The sequence below is a fragment of the Ailuropoda melanoleuca genome, chromosome 10, assembly GCF_002007445.2.
Source record: "Ailuropoda melanoleuca isolate Jingjing chromosome 10, ASM200744v2, whole genome shotgun sequence".
Taxonomy (NCBI): domain Eukaryota; kingdom Metazoa; phylum Chordata; class Mammalia; order Carnivora; family Ursidae; genus Ailuropoda; species Ailuropoda melanoleuca.
Genome location: NC_048227.1, coordinates 98122392 through 98136477, shown reverse-complemented (window position 1 = coordinate 98136477; position 14086 = coordinate 98122392). Strand labels below are relative to the sequence as shown.

The 14086-nt window shown below is 44.2% G+C and overlaps 1 protein-coding gene across 8 annotated transcripts in view; it reads right to left on the bottom strand.

Moving 5' to 3' along the window:
- The window catches only part of TIAM2 (TIAM Rac1 associated GEF 2), a 257808-nt gene that overhangs the window by 105657 nt on the left and 138065 nt on the right, over window positions 1–14086 (bottom strand). For 5 of the 8 annotated variants that reach the window (XM_002927152.4, XM_034669352.1, XM_034669351.1 and 2 more), the window contains one exon: window positions 428–576. The gene's annotated coding sequence lies outside the window, so the exon portion shown is untranslated. The remainder of the gene's footprint in view (window positions 1–427; window positions 577–14086) is intronic. The other 3 variants (XM_034669356.1, XM_034669353.1, XM_034669357.1) reach the window with 1 other exon arrangement.

Genomic DNA, 14086 nt, shown 5'->3' with positions numbered 1-14086 from the left:
ATAAAACTAATTTCTAGTGCCTCTCTAAAGCCTTTGAGGGTCCTAATTTTAGAACATGATGAGGGAAAAAAGTTAGAAGCTGACTTATCACAATGTCGATGTCTGAAAAAAATTTAGATTCTTTTCATTCCCTTTAAAACCCCAACATGTTCAAGGAGTCTGTTAGTTAAGCCAAACACGCAAGTCTAAATTTGAGCAAACCTTCCCCCTCAGTTTTTCATTCTAACCAGTATATCACTATTTGAAGCAAGTTAGAGGTCATGTTTCCAGTTCCATTTCAAAATATATTTAGTAGGTTTTTAATTTTACTTCTTTTACACCTAAAAATGTACAGCCACAAAAGTCTAATGGATTGACTTTGGTGGGAGCTAGCAAACACATTTTAAAACAAAAATAACCAGATCAAACAATTAAACTTACTTATTACCTTGATCACACTCTTGCCACTTGACGTGAACCCCAACTCGTGTGAGCTGGCTTTACCTGAAGGGGACGTAAACGGCCAGTAGGCTCTACGTGGTCCTAGAACAAGGCAGCATGGTTAACAAGGATGGCAAGGGAGTCCACGAAACGATCCTGAAAAACAGAAATACAAGAGAACTGCCAAGTGTTTTACACTAAGCTCCCGCAAGGTAAAAGCAGAGGTTTTGCATAAATTAGATGAAGAAACAACCAGTGTTCAGAACCCCTGTCAGAATAATAAATGAAATGTCTGTGAACTGCCTGATTCATCAGAGGTGTTGGAAGATATAAAGGAAGCCAGAACTGCCCATCCAATCTTGTAAAGGCCATTAACTCAACACACAGTCTGTAGTCAAATGCGTGCCTTTGTTTCAGGGGAGGGCAGGTGGAGGCACTGGCATGAGTCACGGCTCATCTGTCACCACCATTAAGAAAACAACTTTCAGACTCTGCACCCCGACGGGACCGCGGGGGCATCATCCTGATAGGACAACAGTGCATTGTTCTCTATTGGACTCAGCAGTGAAAACAAAACCCCAAATATAGAATCACAGTGAAACAGCCCTTGGATGAAATAACTTCTCTTATAGAGGATGACCCCATAAAAGAGATGAAAAGTTTATCTCCAGCATATGTTTCGGTCTTTCTGCACAAGAAGCAGGAGCAGGAGGCCCACCTTGGAAGGTGAGATGACAGGCTGGGGGGGTGGCCATCTGGCGGCGCTCACCCCTGGAACACAAAGCCAGACAGAGAGTGCGGAGCAGTGTGGGTTCAATTGTGACTTTTCCCCGTTCAAAAAAAAAAAATATATATATATATATGTGTGTGTGTGTGTGTGTGTGTGTGTGTTATATATGTTATATATATGTTATATATATGTAAATTGTGTTAAAAAACACATCACATAAAACTGACCATCTGAACCACTTTCAAGTGTACAGTTAGTCATGTTCAGTACCTTCCTATCGTTGCGCAGTCTCTAGAACTCTTACCTCACAAAACTAAAACTCCCCACCCCCGTCCCCGCAGCCCCAGCTCCCACCATTCTATTTTCCGTCTCCGTGAATTTGATACTCGAGGTACCTCACGTAACTAGAATCACATAGCATTCGTCTTTTGGGGGCGGGCCTCTTTCACGTAGTAGAATGACTTCAAGGTTCATCCATGTTATAGCTTAGGTCAGAATTCCCTTCCTTTTTAAAGCTGGGGCGCATTCCACTGCACGTAGACACCCCATTCTGTTCATCTACTTTTCCACCGGTGGGCACTCAGACTGCTTCCCACCCACTGGCCGCTGTGAACGACGCTGCTATCCACACAGTCTACAAACATGTCTGAGACCCTGCTTTCGGTCCGCTGGGCTATTCACCCAGAAGTGGAACTGCTGGCTCCTGTGGTAATTCTAGGTTTAATTTTTTAAGGAACCACCATACTGTTTTCCACAGCAGCTGCACCACTGTAACACGCCCACCAACAGCGTGCAGGGCTCCAGTTTCTCCACACTCTTACCAACACTGTTGTCGTCTGGGTGTTTGGTAGTGGCCGTCGCAGGGTACGCGAGGATACGTTCCGGCAGCTGCAGTGCGCATGCTCTCTAATGACTAGTGGTGCTGACCGTCCTTTTATGTGCTGGCTGGCCTTCCGTACAGCTTCTTTGGAGGGTGCCACAGTGACTTTTAAAGTTAATGAAGCACCGGCCCTAAGTTTCTCCAGTAAGGCCAGACACAAGTCTGCCTGAGACTTCAGTCTACTCTCACATATGCATTTTAAATTGGGGGGCTGAGGGGAATGTCAAAAAGATCTTTCACTCTGGCAGTAGCAGGGGGATCTAACAGCCTCTCACTCACGTTGGCCTGAAACGGCACCTGCTACGCTACTGACCACTTCCCTTCCAGTGGGCGCTCTATCTAAAAGAGGGAATAGCCACTGGTTGAGATGCCACTAAAACATGGCCCCCATGAGCACTCTGACCCCAGAGTGGGATCACAGGAACCCCACCTTCTCTTCTTAGAAGGGGGAGGGGCAGAGGGAGAAGGAGAGAGAAAATCCTANCACACATATCTAAAAGAGGGAATAGCCACTGGTTGAGATGCCACTAAAACATGGCCCCCATGAGCACTCTGACCCCAGAGTGGGATCACAGGAACCCCACCTTCTCTTCTTAGAAGGGGGAGGGGCAGAGGGAGAAGGAGAGAGAAAATCCTAGCCTGCCCAGAGCAGAGCCCAACATGGGGCTCTATCTCACAACCCTGAGATCATGACCTAAGCTGAAATCAAGAGTCAGACACTTAACCAACTGAGCCACTCAGGTGCCTAAAGAACCCCACCTTTTAAAAGCTTAAAATCTGGGGCGCCTGAGTGGGTCAGTTGGTTAAGCATCTGCCTTCAGCTTAGGTCATGATCCCAGGGTCCTGGGACTGAGCCCCACATCGGGTTCCCTGCTCAGTGGGGAGCCTGTTTCTCCCTCTGCCTGTCACTCCGCCTGTCTGCGTGTGTGCTCTCTCACTCGCTAATAAATGAAATCTATAAAAAAAAGTAAAAATTAAAAATAAAAGCTCAAAATCTAAGTTGTCAGTATTTTCTCTGCTACAGCTTAACTTAAGGAACTCGAAGTGGCCACAGTCGCTCCTGGCTGCCACCACGGAGACCCCTCCCACGGACTGATCGCAGGGAGCCTCTGTGCTTGTTTACTTTGCTCAAGACCAAGGCCCGGTGATGACCCCAAAAGTGAAGCTCCAGGGTCACTCACCCACAGCCGCCTGCTTTGTCAGGCCCCTCTGATATGAAGGTCATATGCCTCAAGACCAGTACACATAGCACTGGCGTCAAGCTCTCCAACGTCAGTGGCACAAAACTGCCATTGAGAGGCCCCCTTTGTCAGTTGCTCAAAGACACACAAAGGCCAGGATTCAAAGACACGGAATGGCTCCAGGTGGGAAGCTCAGTCCCCAGCAGCAGCTTATAACCTCAACTCATCCTACTACTTTTGAAATTAAGTAGCTTAATTTTTATGTTAGGTTATATTTCAGAAACATAGCCTAGGACCCTGTCCCTTACAAGACACTGTCACCCAAGGCCTGCAACTTTCAGGCTCATTCAATACACACCTGTTGAACTAAATGAACGAACGTTGCATGGTAGAAGGTTGACTTGACCACAGGCTGAGAGCAGGAATCATTCCCAACTGTGTCTGGCCAAAAGACTGACATGTATGCCCACGAGGACATGTTTTGATAATGAACACAACACTCCCTAGAGAAAAGCAGAAGGGGGGTGACAGGCGGGGAATACTGTGCATTGTTGCATGTTGCATGTGGGAATGCCTACCAGCTGTTGGACATCTCCAGCCAATCCTGGCAGAAGAAAACCAGCCTTAAACTAGAACGAAGGAGAATTTATTCAATATTTACGAGGAATTTATTGACAGGAAGGGTAATCTCTAAGGGAAACAATTATCCCTGAGGAGTTTGGCAAATTGAACAGATATTATCAGTCATGCTTCAGCTGTGATTTTTTGTCTGCAGAAAAGAGAATAAATAGGTCAAATGTTCAGCACCCCGACTCCTTTACTAAGGGAATTTTATGGTCATTAAAAACTTTGTTGATAGAGGGCTGAAAATACTGAAACAACAGATTCCCTGTGAACTTTTTTTTTTTAAAAAGAGAATAGTTCAAAGCTCCCAGTGTCTTTAAGTAGAAAAAAATACGTATGAGGTATACTAACCTGTAATAATCCGTCTTAGGAATGCTACCATGTAGTAACATGTATTAGGTATGTTAACCTACAATTTCTCTTACTAGGTATGCAAATGTGCATCCAGGCCCACAGCTGACTGACAGAGAATTTAGTGAAGCCATTCTGGAATAAATAATATGCTGCAAAGACTGTGTGTACTGAGCAAATATTATATGTTGCCTAAACACTTTTTATAATTATTTTATTTATTGGATAATAAAATATCACAATTTTTAAAAATGGACCACAACCTCATGAACCTAAAAGAAAAAAAAAGTTCTTGTCTTTTATTTTTTTGCATTCCCTTCTAATCCCCAATTATATAAATGTGCTTTTTAAGCTGAAATCACAAATAAGAATGATGTTTGTTCTTGTTAAAACTGTGATCAATGACCACCCCCAGAAATGTCCAGCAACGTGAAGGAATTCACAAACACGTCACCACAATCGCAACAGCCACTGGGACCTACTGAAATCCACAGCAAAACATCTTTCAGAGGGAAATGCAAGATTTACCTTTTCTTCATCTGCCTCGAGCTCGGGCTTGAACTGATGGGTTAGATTCCCAAAGTCTCCATTTATATGTAGTATAGAGTTTACAGCAGAGGACTGCTTTGTCTCTGGCCCAGGCCGGCTGCTCAGAAGGAGAAACTAAAGGGGGAAAAGAGGCAACCCCCCAGGGGCCAGATGGTTCTGTGAGGAGGACTGGGTCTGAATGGGGCAGCAAGCACAACGGAGGCGTGGGGACACTGCACAAAAACAGATTTATGGCTGGGCAAGGCAGTGAGAGAAACTCGGGATCTACCACCATAAGACACCAACCAGGCTTCTCATAGAATTCCAGAGAGATTTTCATACTGAAATAAGAGCCTCATTCTTGTCCAAGGCCAACATTCCGGATGGTGATAAGAACTAAGAAAAAAGATGAGAATAGGACTAGCCATCATTAACCGTAACAATATCTATTTGGTTTCCTTTATTTGGGGGTGGGAGGTTGGAGAGGGGGAACTTCAATCGTTAAAAAGACAAATCTCAGAATCCTACTCTGGTTTGTGTCAGAGAACTTGAGTTTAAGACCTGTTTCCATCTCTTAAATAGCACAAGTCTTTGGGCAAATTACTTACACTCTCTGAATCTCATTTCCCCCCACTTACAATTTTGAGGATAAAAATATCTACCCTACTTAGAGTGAGACATGTGTGGAAATATACATGAAACCACCTAAAAAACTGGGAAATATGGCACAAATCTAGAGTACTATTACTAATTTTTAGTTGTAAGTGTAATTTTGTGTACTATGATATCAAACCTTAGGACAGTTTGTTGTTTCAGACATTTTATTAACTATTAATTATGTTAATTACTGTATATTTATATACAATAAACTTGAAATCTTCCAAGTTCTGTTAGCACTCTTCTGATTTTTATCAATTCTCCAAATTATAACAGCATAAAAACTACCTCATGTGTCAGAGGTCTGCCAAATGTCAACAAAAACAATGACACAAGCCATGGACTTATGTTATTAGACAGTCATGACAGAAACTGGACGAAAATAACCTAACTGCTCATTGAACAATTGGTATGACTTTAAAGCAGTCATTCTTAACACCACGTCAATTTTGGCCCCGTGGGGACATCTGGTAGCATCTGGAGACATTTCCAATTGTCACAACTGGGGTCAGGGCATCTGGTGGGTGGAATGCAGTCCACAGGATGGCCCCCATGTGCCAATAGTGTTGTGGCTGAGAAACCCTGCCTTCAAGTTTTACTGCCTGTCTTATTAAGACAGCTATAATACAAGAATATGCTGAAAAATCTGACACAAATGCATTCATCTCTGCCAGGACCCAAACTTAGTAACAAATGCTATAAATATTGCCCAAACCTGCTTCTCTCATTCTGAGTCAGTGAACTACAGTCAGAATTTGCGAACCGAATGCCATGACTCAAAGGAGCTCATTGCTAATCACAAGAGGACTTGAGCCCAACGTGTAAAGAAGGCAGGCGAAGGAGCATCTGGTCTCCACAGGAGACCACTCTTAGGAAAAGTGATGCTTACAAATAAAGTGGGCAGAAAGCAAGCTGCTGCTAAGCCCTCAGAAGCTAAACACCCATTGTGGAGTCCTATCGGTTCTATTTCAATCCAGCAGGACCCCTGCCAAAGGCATATTCAGAGATGAACGGACACACCAATCTGCACCTTGGAATGCCGAGGACAAGCGTGGCTGGTGTTAGGCGGGGAGGGGGTTATAAATTCCACAGAAACAATAGCCTGGCTTTTGGACCATTCATCACCTAAGGAAGCCAACTGATTACAAGGAGGGTCTCGCACTCACACCTGTTTTATAACAAATTCTAACATCTGCAGCATGACTTTGGAAATGTTTGGTCAACCATGGGTCATGAAATTCATTTAATCAATCGGTGATCAGTATTTTTCAAAGAACAGAATAGAAACAGAGAGGAGTACAAAATAAAATAGGACACAAAATAAAGAATTGTCTCCCAGTAAAGGTAAAAACTGTTTAAAGAAATTAAATCCTCGTCTGTGCTTGTATGTCTGCCTGTATAAAAGGAAAAAAAAGTGTGAAAAACAATGACTTAAAAAAACCACAAGTAGCAGAATCGCACATCTGTTTTAATAAGATCCAAGGACAATGTCTAGAGAGTCTCAAAATATTTGCTCCATCACTGCCCCAGGCAAATACCTGAGCTAAAGACAGGACGAGATGAGCCATAGTCAGCATGCAATCCTGGGCCCCACAAGCTGGGCATGTGGTCCTCACTCTCCTTCATTCTACAACTTAAGAGAAACTCACTGGATGTTCAAATTCTTCAGAGGATAGTTAAGAATTGCCCCCCACCATGGGTGCCTGGGTGGCTCAGTTGGTTAAGCATCTGTCTTTGGCTCAGGTCATGATCTCAGGGTCCTGGGATAGAGCCCCCATGTCAGAAGCCCTGCTCGGCGGGGAGTCTGCTTCTCCCTCTCCCTCTGCACCCGCCCATCCCCGCTTGTGCTCTCTCTCTCTCTCTCTCAAATAAATACATAAAATCTTAAAAAAAAAAAATTAGTCCCCCAAAAAGTTAACTAAAGACCTGAGTCTTGAAGGATGAAAACAGAAAAGAAAGGCTTTCCAAGGAACAGAAAAGCAGTTTCTAAGACACGGACACTCTGTGATGGCGTGCTGAGTCCCTAAGTGACTGACTGGAGAAAGACCCTGGCTTGCTCAGGAAAAACCGATCAAGGACAGCAGGGCCTGACCACTGGTGTCAGGGACAAAGTTTAGAGACGGGTGAGGTGGGAGAGGAGGAAAGGCTGGGAGATGTTGACACTCATGAGCCCATCATCACCCCTCCCCAGGCCCCTGCTGTCCCAGAAGCACCACGGTGTGAGCCCCCTCCTAGGGACACCTGAGGATACGGTCTGGAGAAGGATCCCACAGGAGTCCACACCTCAAAGATCAGTGTGGGGGCAGCACTAGCAAAGGAGGAAAACGTTCTTAGTGTGGGCAGGAACTCAGAAGTTGAAGTGACATGAAGAGTTCCACTCACCATTCAACATGAATGTGCAGAGCTCCTATGTATCTCCCCCTCTGTCCTGGGACTACGAGGGATACAAAGGGAGGTATGATCTGATCCCATCCCCAAAAGGGCTTCTCAGATGGCGTAGGGAGCTGCTAATTACCAATGTGAACAATTTGTAGAACCAATAAGCAAGTTTATGACAATTTTAACAGCATGGAGTTTACGAGCAAGGTGGTGAGACCAACAATCCCACAAATATTACTGGTATGTCGCTGGAATGTCAGGGAGTTGAGAGGCCCAGCTACATCTGGGCCATCACAGAAACTGAAAATATTTCAGTTTTGTTTTGTTTTCTTTTCTTTTAATCACCTTTTCAAGCAAAATTACAGAATATAGTTTAAAACAATCCTACTGAAAATAATAGCTTTTTCTTATTTTTCTTTTAGAAATTATCAGAATCTTTCATACATTTCCATCCATGTTCTTTCCAATGTGTTTTCATATAGATATAGATATAGATATAGATATAGATATCTCCAATGTTCAGTCCCACCCTTTTCTCCCAAGTCTACTTCAAATCTCAACCAAAATTTGGCCAACATCCTTGCCTCTATAGACCTCAGGCAGTACATTCAGTGGCAGCCAAAGATTCACAAGATTCAAATTTGCTAGCGTGACTTTTCAATAACCTCTCGTCTGAAACTTTTATAACAGGAACCCTTCCACAAAAAGGGAGTTCAGGCTTGGGTGAGTCCTTCCCAAGCTTCATTCAGAAACAGAAGCCCTTGCACGGGAACCCGGGCTGTTAACCACATGGCTTCTCAGGGACTCGGGGACCAGCAGGTAAGGCGCGTGTTGCGGGCACCAGAAGCAGGCACCGCACTCCCAAACCCCGATCACGTTCTGTGACCAAAATAGACCATGGTAATTGTACCTAGTGATTCTTGGCAAAACCTTTCTTCATTATACACTGCTCCATTTAAGTTAAAAAATGAACAGGCTTAAACCACACATTTTTTTCCCCTTCATTTGAGTAGGCGCTTTCCTCGCCCTTGTAAATGAGCAGCTCTTCTCCTGCAGTTCAGCGCGCAGCTGGCTGGGAGGGCTCCGTTCTGGGGGCTTAAGGCTACAACAGAAGCTGTCCTGGGGTCCGCAAGTAAAATTAAACCAGTCGTTGCTGAACTTCTCCTTAAGTGATAGGATTATTCACAACAAGCCTAGTAAGAGTTTAGCTGGCAGGAAACTTTCAGGAAAAGAATGAAGAGCGTTAGGTATAGTTTAAATTGCATAATTTAGGGGCGCCTGGGTGGCTCAGTCAGTTACGCGTCTGCCTTCGGTCAGGTCGTGATCCTACAGTCCTGGGACCAAGCCCCACATCGGGCTCCCTGCTCAGTAGGGAGTCTGCTTCTCCCCTCTGCCTCTGCTGCACCCCTTGCTTGTGCCCTCTCGCACATTTGTGTGCTCTCTCAAATAAATAAAATCTTTTTAAAAAAATAAAATTGTATAATTTACAGGAATTTGCAATTTTGGGATACCTAAAGTAGATGGACAGAGGGAGGGGAAGGACCTAATGTGCCCTGAACTGTTGTGTGCCAAGGGTACCAGAGCACAAGAACCCCAAAAGCTTGCAGGATCACCCCTGTCACCTCCAGGGATCAAGTAACTTCATCGAGATCACTAAGGGGTCAAGGCAGGAATCCAACCTGGAAATTTTTAATATTGTTTAAACATATGCATTACATCAAAATAATTTTAAATGTTTCTGTACTCTTCCACCTGAAATCATCCCTTTTTTTTTAAACAAAGTACAATTTAACTTTCAGACTTGTCTTCTAGATCATTTGTGATCTATGTTCCTTTCATGAAGAAAGCACTAAAAAAGTCTTTCTGTGGAAATACCCTTTTTCCAGGCAGCAAAGGCTTGCACAGCTGGGAATGGGGCCAGGGGAAAGAAATGAAAAACTGAACTTTTAAGTGAACTGAGGAGCTTTAAGGTTACAATGTATTTTTTCCAAATTACTGCTTTACAAAAAACACCACACAAAGGAAAAATCTGTTTTCTTGGTGGTATAAACTTCATGGTCACTATCCTAAATATCCCCTGGAATTTAAAATATACCTCTTCCTGGGGCACCTGAGTGGCTCAGTCAGTTAAGCCTCCGACTCTTGGTTTTGGCTCAGGTCATGATTCCAAGCCCCATGATAGGCACCTCACTCAGCAGGGAGTCTGCTCAAAGATGCTCTCCCTACTCACGTGCATGTGTGTGCTCTCTCTAATAGATAAATAAATCTTTTTTTAAAAAAAGAATATAGTTCCCCAAGGCTGTGAGAGTGGGACAGGTGACCAAGACCGGGGGGGCGGGGGGGTGTGCAGAGGGAAGGGGCACTCAAGACCACAGAACAGCCAAGTGGCATCTTCCCAAAGCTTCAATTTCATCTAATGCTTAGTAATTTTGTAACTGCTTCAAGCAATAAAGTATTATATCATGAAGTAAAATATAAAATTTACATGTTTAAGGTAAAATATAGGAGTCCAACAATATTTAGCATTTGCATCCAGGACTTGAGGACATAACAATAAATAGACCCCCCCCCCAAAAAAATTCCTGCTTTCATGGAGCTTTTATTACGTGGAGCAGGGATAAACAACAAATAAGAAAAGTAAATAAATTACTATAAGTTGACTAAAATTTTAGCCAAAAAAAAAAAAAGAAGGGGGAATGGGCCATGTGGGGGAGGAGTGCTGTCATTTTAGAAAAGGGAGAAGAGGAAGGCCTCAGCGAATGGTGACATTTAAGCAGACTAGCAGGACAGAGGCCACATGGATTCTGGGGAGAAGACACTCGAAGCAGAGGACAGAAGTACAGATGCCCAGAGAGGTGGAACAAGCAGGCAGTATGGCTGGCACAGAAGGGGTCAAAGAAGGGACAAGGAGACAGAGAGTGCAGCCCAAAGGGACATTTTCAGGCCACTGGCTTTCGCCTTGAGATTGAATGTCATGATTAGAGGGTGGTGACTACAGAAGGCTCATCAAGCGGCATATTTCAAGAGGACCACTGTGGCTGCCCAGTGTTGGACTGTTGGCAGCTTTGTGGAAGCTGGGCCAGGAGGCGGCGGGGGCAGAGGGGGGCAATTAGGCTGATTTAGGTGAGAGATGATATGGGCAGGACTTGGTGAGAGTGATGAGGAGTGGTCTGAGTCCGGATACAGTGGAAGGGAGGAAAGTGGGCCATGAGGATTCCCAGGTGGCTGGGCAGGAGCGGTGACAGGTCAAGAAGGCCGCCATGATTTTCATTCTGGAAGACTGGGAAGGCACAGCAGAGGCGGCTTAGAAGGAGACAAAGAGTCGGGTTTGAGATGTCTGTTGGACATGAAAGTGGTAATACTGAGCGGACAGCTGGACGCAGGAGACAGCATTCAGGGGAAAGGTGGGCTTGAGCTAGGAATTTGCTACTCCTGCATATGAAGATGGCATTTAAAACATGAATGCACGAGCTCTCCAAGGGAGTAAGCAAACAAAAGGAAGAGATGAGGCCTGAGGCACTCCCACATGAAGCAGTCAAGGAAAGAAGGAGACGCGCACACAAAGGAGACAGAAGGAACAGTCCGTGAATCCAATTAAGAGGAAACCAAGAGAATATGCTGCCCTTAAAGCCAATCAAAAAATGTAATCCACGGAGGAGACTGTGAGGAAGTGCCAAATGTTTCTGAGGATCCAAATAACAAGGACGGAGAGATAACAGAACACTGAACCCAGCAACGTGGAAGTTCATCCATGAACCTGACCGGAGTGGAGCGGCGTGGAGAACCCGGGGTTGGACTGAGCTTGAGGACGAGGTCAATGAAACGGAAGACGGTGAACAGCAAGAACTTGCTCCAGCTTTACTGTGATGGGGACAGAGCAACCGACTGGAAGCTAGGAGGACAGAGGGATCCAAAAAAGGGTGGTGGTTACTGGTGTGTGTCTGTCTGCCCGCCTGTCTTCAGGAGAAATCGCAGCATGTCGATGGAAATAATTGAGAAAATCGGGTGTGATGGGGAGACGGGTTATTGCTGAAATGTTGTCCTTAAGTAGCCAAAGCAGAAGGACTCTCCCCCAAGAGGAGGACCCAGCCCAAGAGCACCCACCCTGTACTATGAGAGAAGCTTGAGAAAAAAACATTTGAGAACAATATGTAAGATATAGTAGCGCGCCAGGACGAAAGGGCGTTAACTCTTCGGGAAGCTGCTTATTGCTGTGTCTTCTTATAATTTCCATTTTTCCCCTAGAAGTCACGTGGGGTGGGGGGCAGGGAAGGGCAAGTGAAGGTCTTTGCTAGGCACCAGTTATTTCCAAGGTATTTTACTGTTGTTTTGTATTTTCCTTGTCTGGCTGTTTTTGATGCATTTGTGACCATCCTATCAATGCTAAACAGAACACGCCTGCACACGCACACCTATACGCCTGTGTACTCCTTGAGTTTATGGACACTCTCCATGAAGCTCTTTTCTCTTAACTTTCACTGTCGTGAGTGTTCCTGGTTTATGACTGGGTATAATGAGTCCTTTCACTTGTCACTTCACCTTCCAGGAGTGGCTGCAGAGGACCTGAAAATATTTTCATTCTCTCTGCCCTGCTCTAACAATTTTGCTACTACAGAGATGTGTCACGGTCAAGTACAAAAACAGGATAAGGAGCATTTTCACTTTCCAATGTTGTCCTAAAGATAGCCGGGATTTTTAGACCGTTATTTAAGTCTTAGGAACGCCCTGGACCAACTCCTTCCTGTAGCACCTACGACAGCCCTTTCCTACAGTGAAATGATAACTCGGTCTATCGCTTTATATGTGAAGTTTATCTTTCCAAAAGCGCCTGGCATTACCTTGGCACTGAAGCAGAGCCCATCTGCTGTTTTTCTGTTCCCTTCCATGCCTCCCTCTATTAAGGCACAGAACTAACAAATCCTAAACAGTCTTCTATCAGAGTAGGATTGGGGGTGGGGACTCTTCATCAAAGGCTGAACCAGAAAGATTGGCAGATTAAGTTGAATCAAAGCTATCTCATCATCAGAGGTTAGCGCAGCACAAGTGGACCTAAAATTCTCTCTGGTGATAAATCGACAGGACTGATGACCCCCCAACAGAGTGTATGTCTTTGAATTTCACTAGGATACAAGAGAGACAAGTCTTGTCTCCCACCAGAGCTTTAAGTCTGTCTGGTCTGATAAGGAGATAGGTAAGTAAATGAAAGAACGGAAAGAGGGAATGGACGGGGTACATGTATAAACATATACATACACACATACGTACATATGTATACACAGACATGCCTCTACCATTTACAAAGAAAGAGCAGTACATACCAAAGTATTTCCAATTCAAGAAACAGCTTGTCTAAGGAAGGGGCTAACAGGATACCTGTAACCCATCCCAGCTCAGCGACTAACCATCTCGGTGACTTTGGACATGCCACGTCAGTTCCATGGTTTTCCAGTTTTCCCATTTGAAAATTGTCTAAGGTCCCTTTGCACCCTGACAATACTGTGGGCTATAAATAGCTGACAATAGTGTATAATATATTCCTGGGACACTGACGTTACAGCCTCCTACCGTTTATAAGCCTGTTTTAGATAGGACTGAGTCATAAAGACACTCGCCCTGCCATTACCAGAATTCAAACTATTACAAATACAATGTTGCATACTTGTATGTGTCAACAGTCAGAAATTCAGGATTATCTCCTACATTATTACTGCCTTTCACCATCTTTAACACTGTTGCTATTATTTTCGATGCCATGCCTTTTTTTTTTTTTTTTGAGTCCTCCTAACAAAGCCATTTGTATCTTGGCCTTTACCTAAGGTACGCTTAACATTAAATAAAAAATGCAGAGTATCACTTAAAAAATTTTTTTTAATGTCCAAAAAGATTTTGTTCTGCATGTTCCATTAAAAAAAATTTTTTTTTTAATCTCACAGTGGAGTTAAGGGGTCTCACTAACCCAGTTTATCATCTCTGTGTAAATGAATCTTACAAGTGGGCCAAACCTGCAGGTATAGGAAAGCATCCCATCCGACACTTAAGAAGTGTGTGCTTCCTTTTCAGACTTCCCGGTGTTCTTCCCACATCCTCCCAATATCTATGGTAAAAAGAGGTTCTAGCGCCCTTGCACTAACTTTAAAAATCTCTGAAAAAGGGAATATGTCTACAACTGTAGACCACACCAAGACAGAAATATCTACTTTACTTAGTGGTTAAGTGAGGGCCACTTTGGAAGGATAATCTCTTGGCAAGGGGCCCAACCCTTATCTTGCACGTCCAGGCATCCCTGAACCAGCCGGTCTGAGGAGAAGCCTTTGCAAGTGACTCCCTCTGCACTAA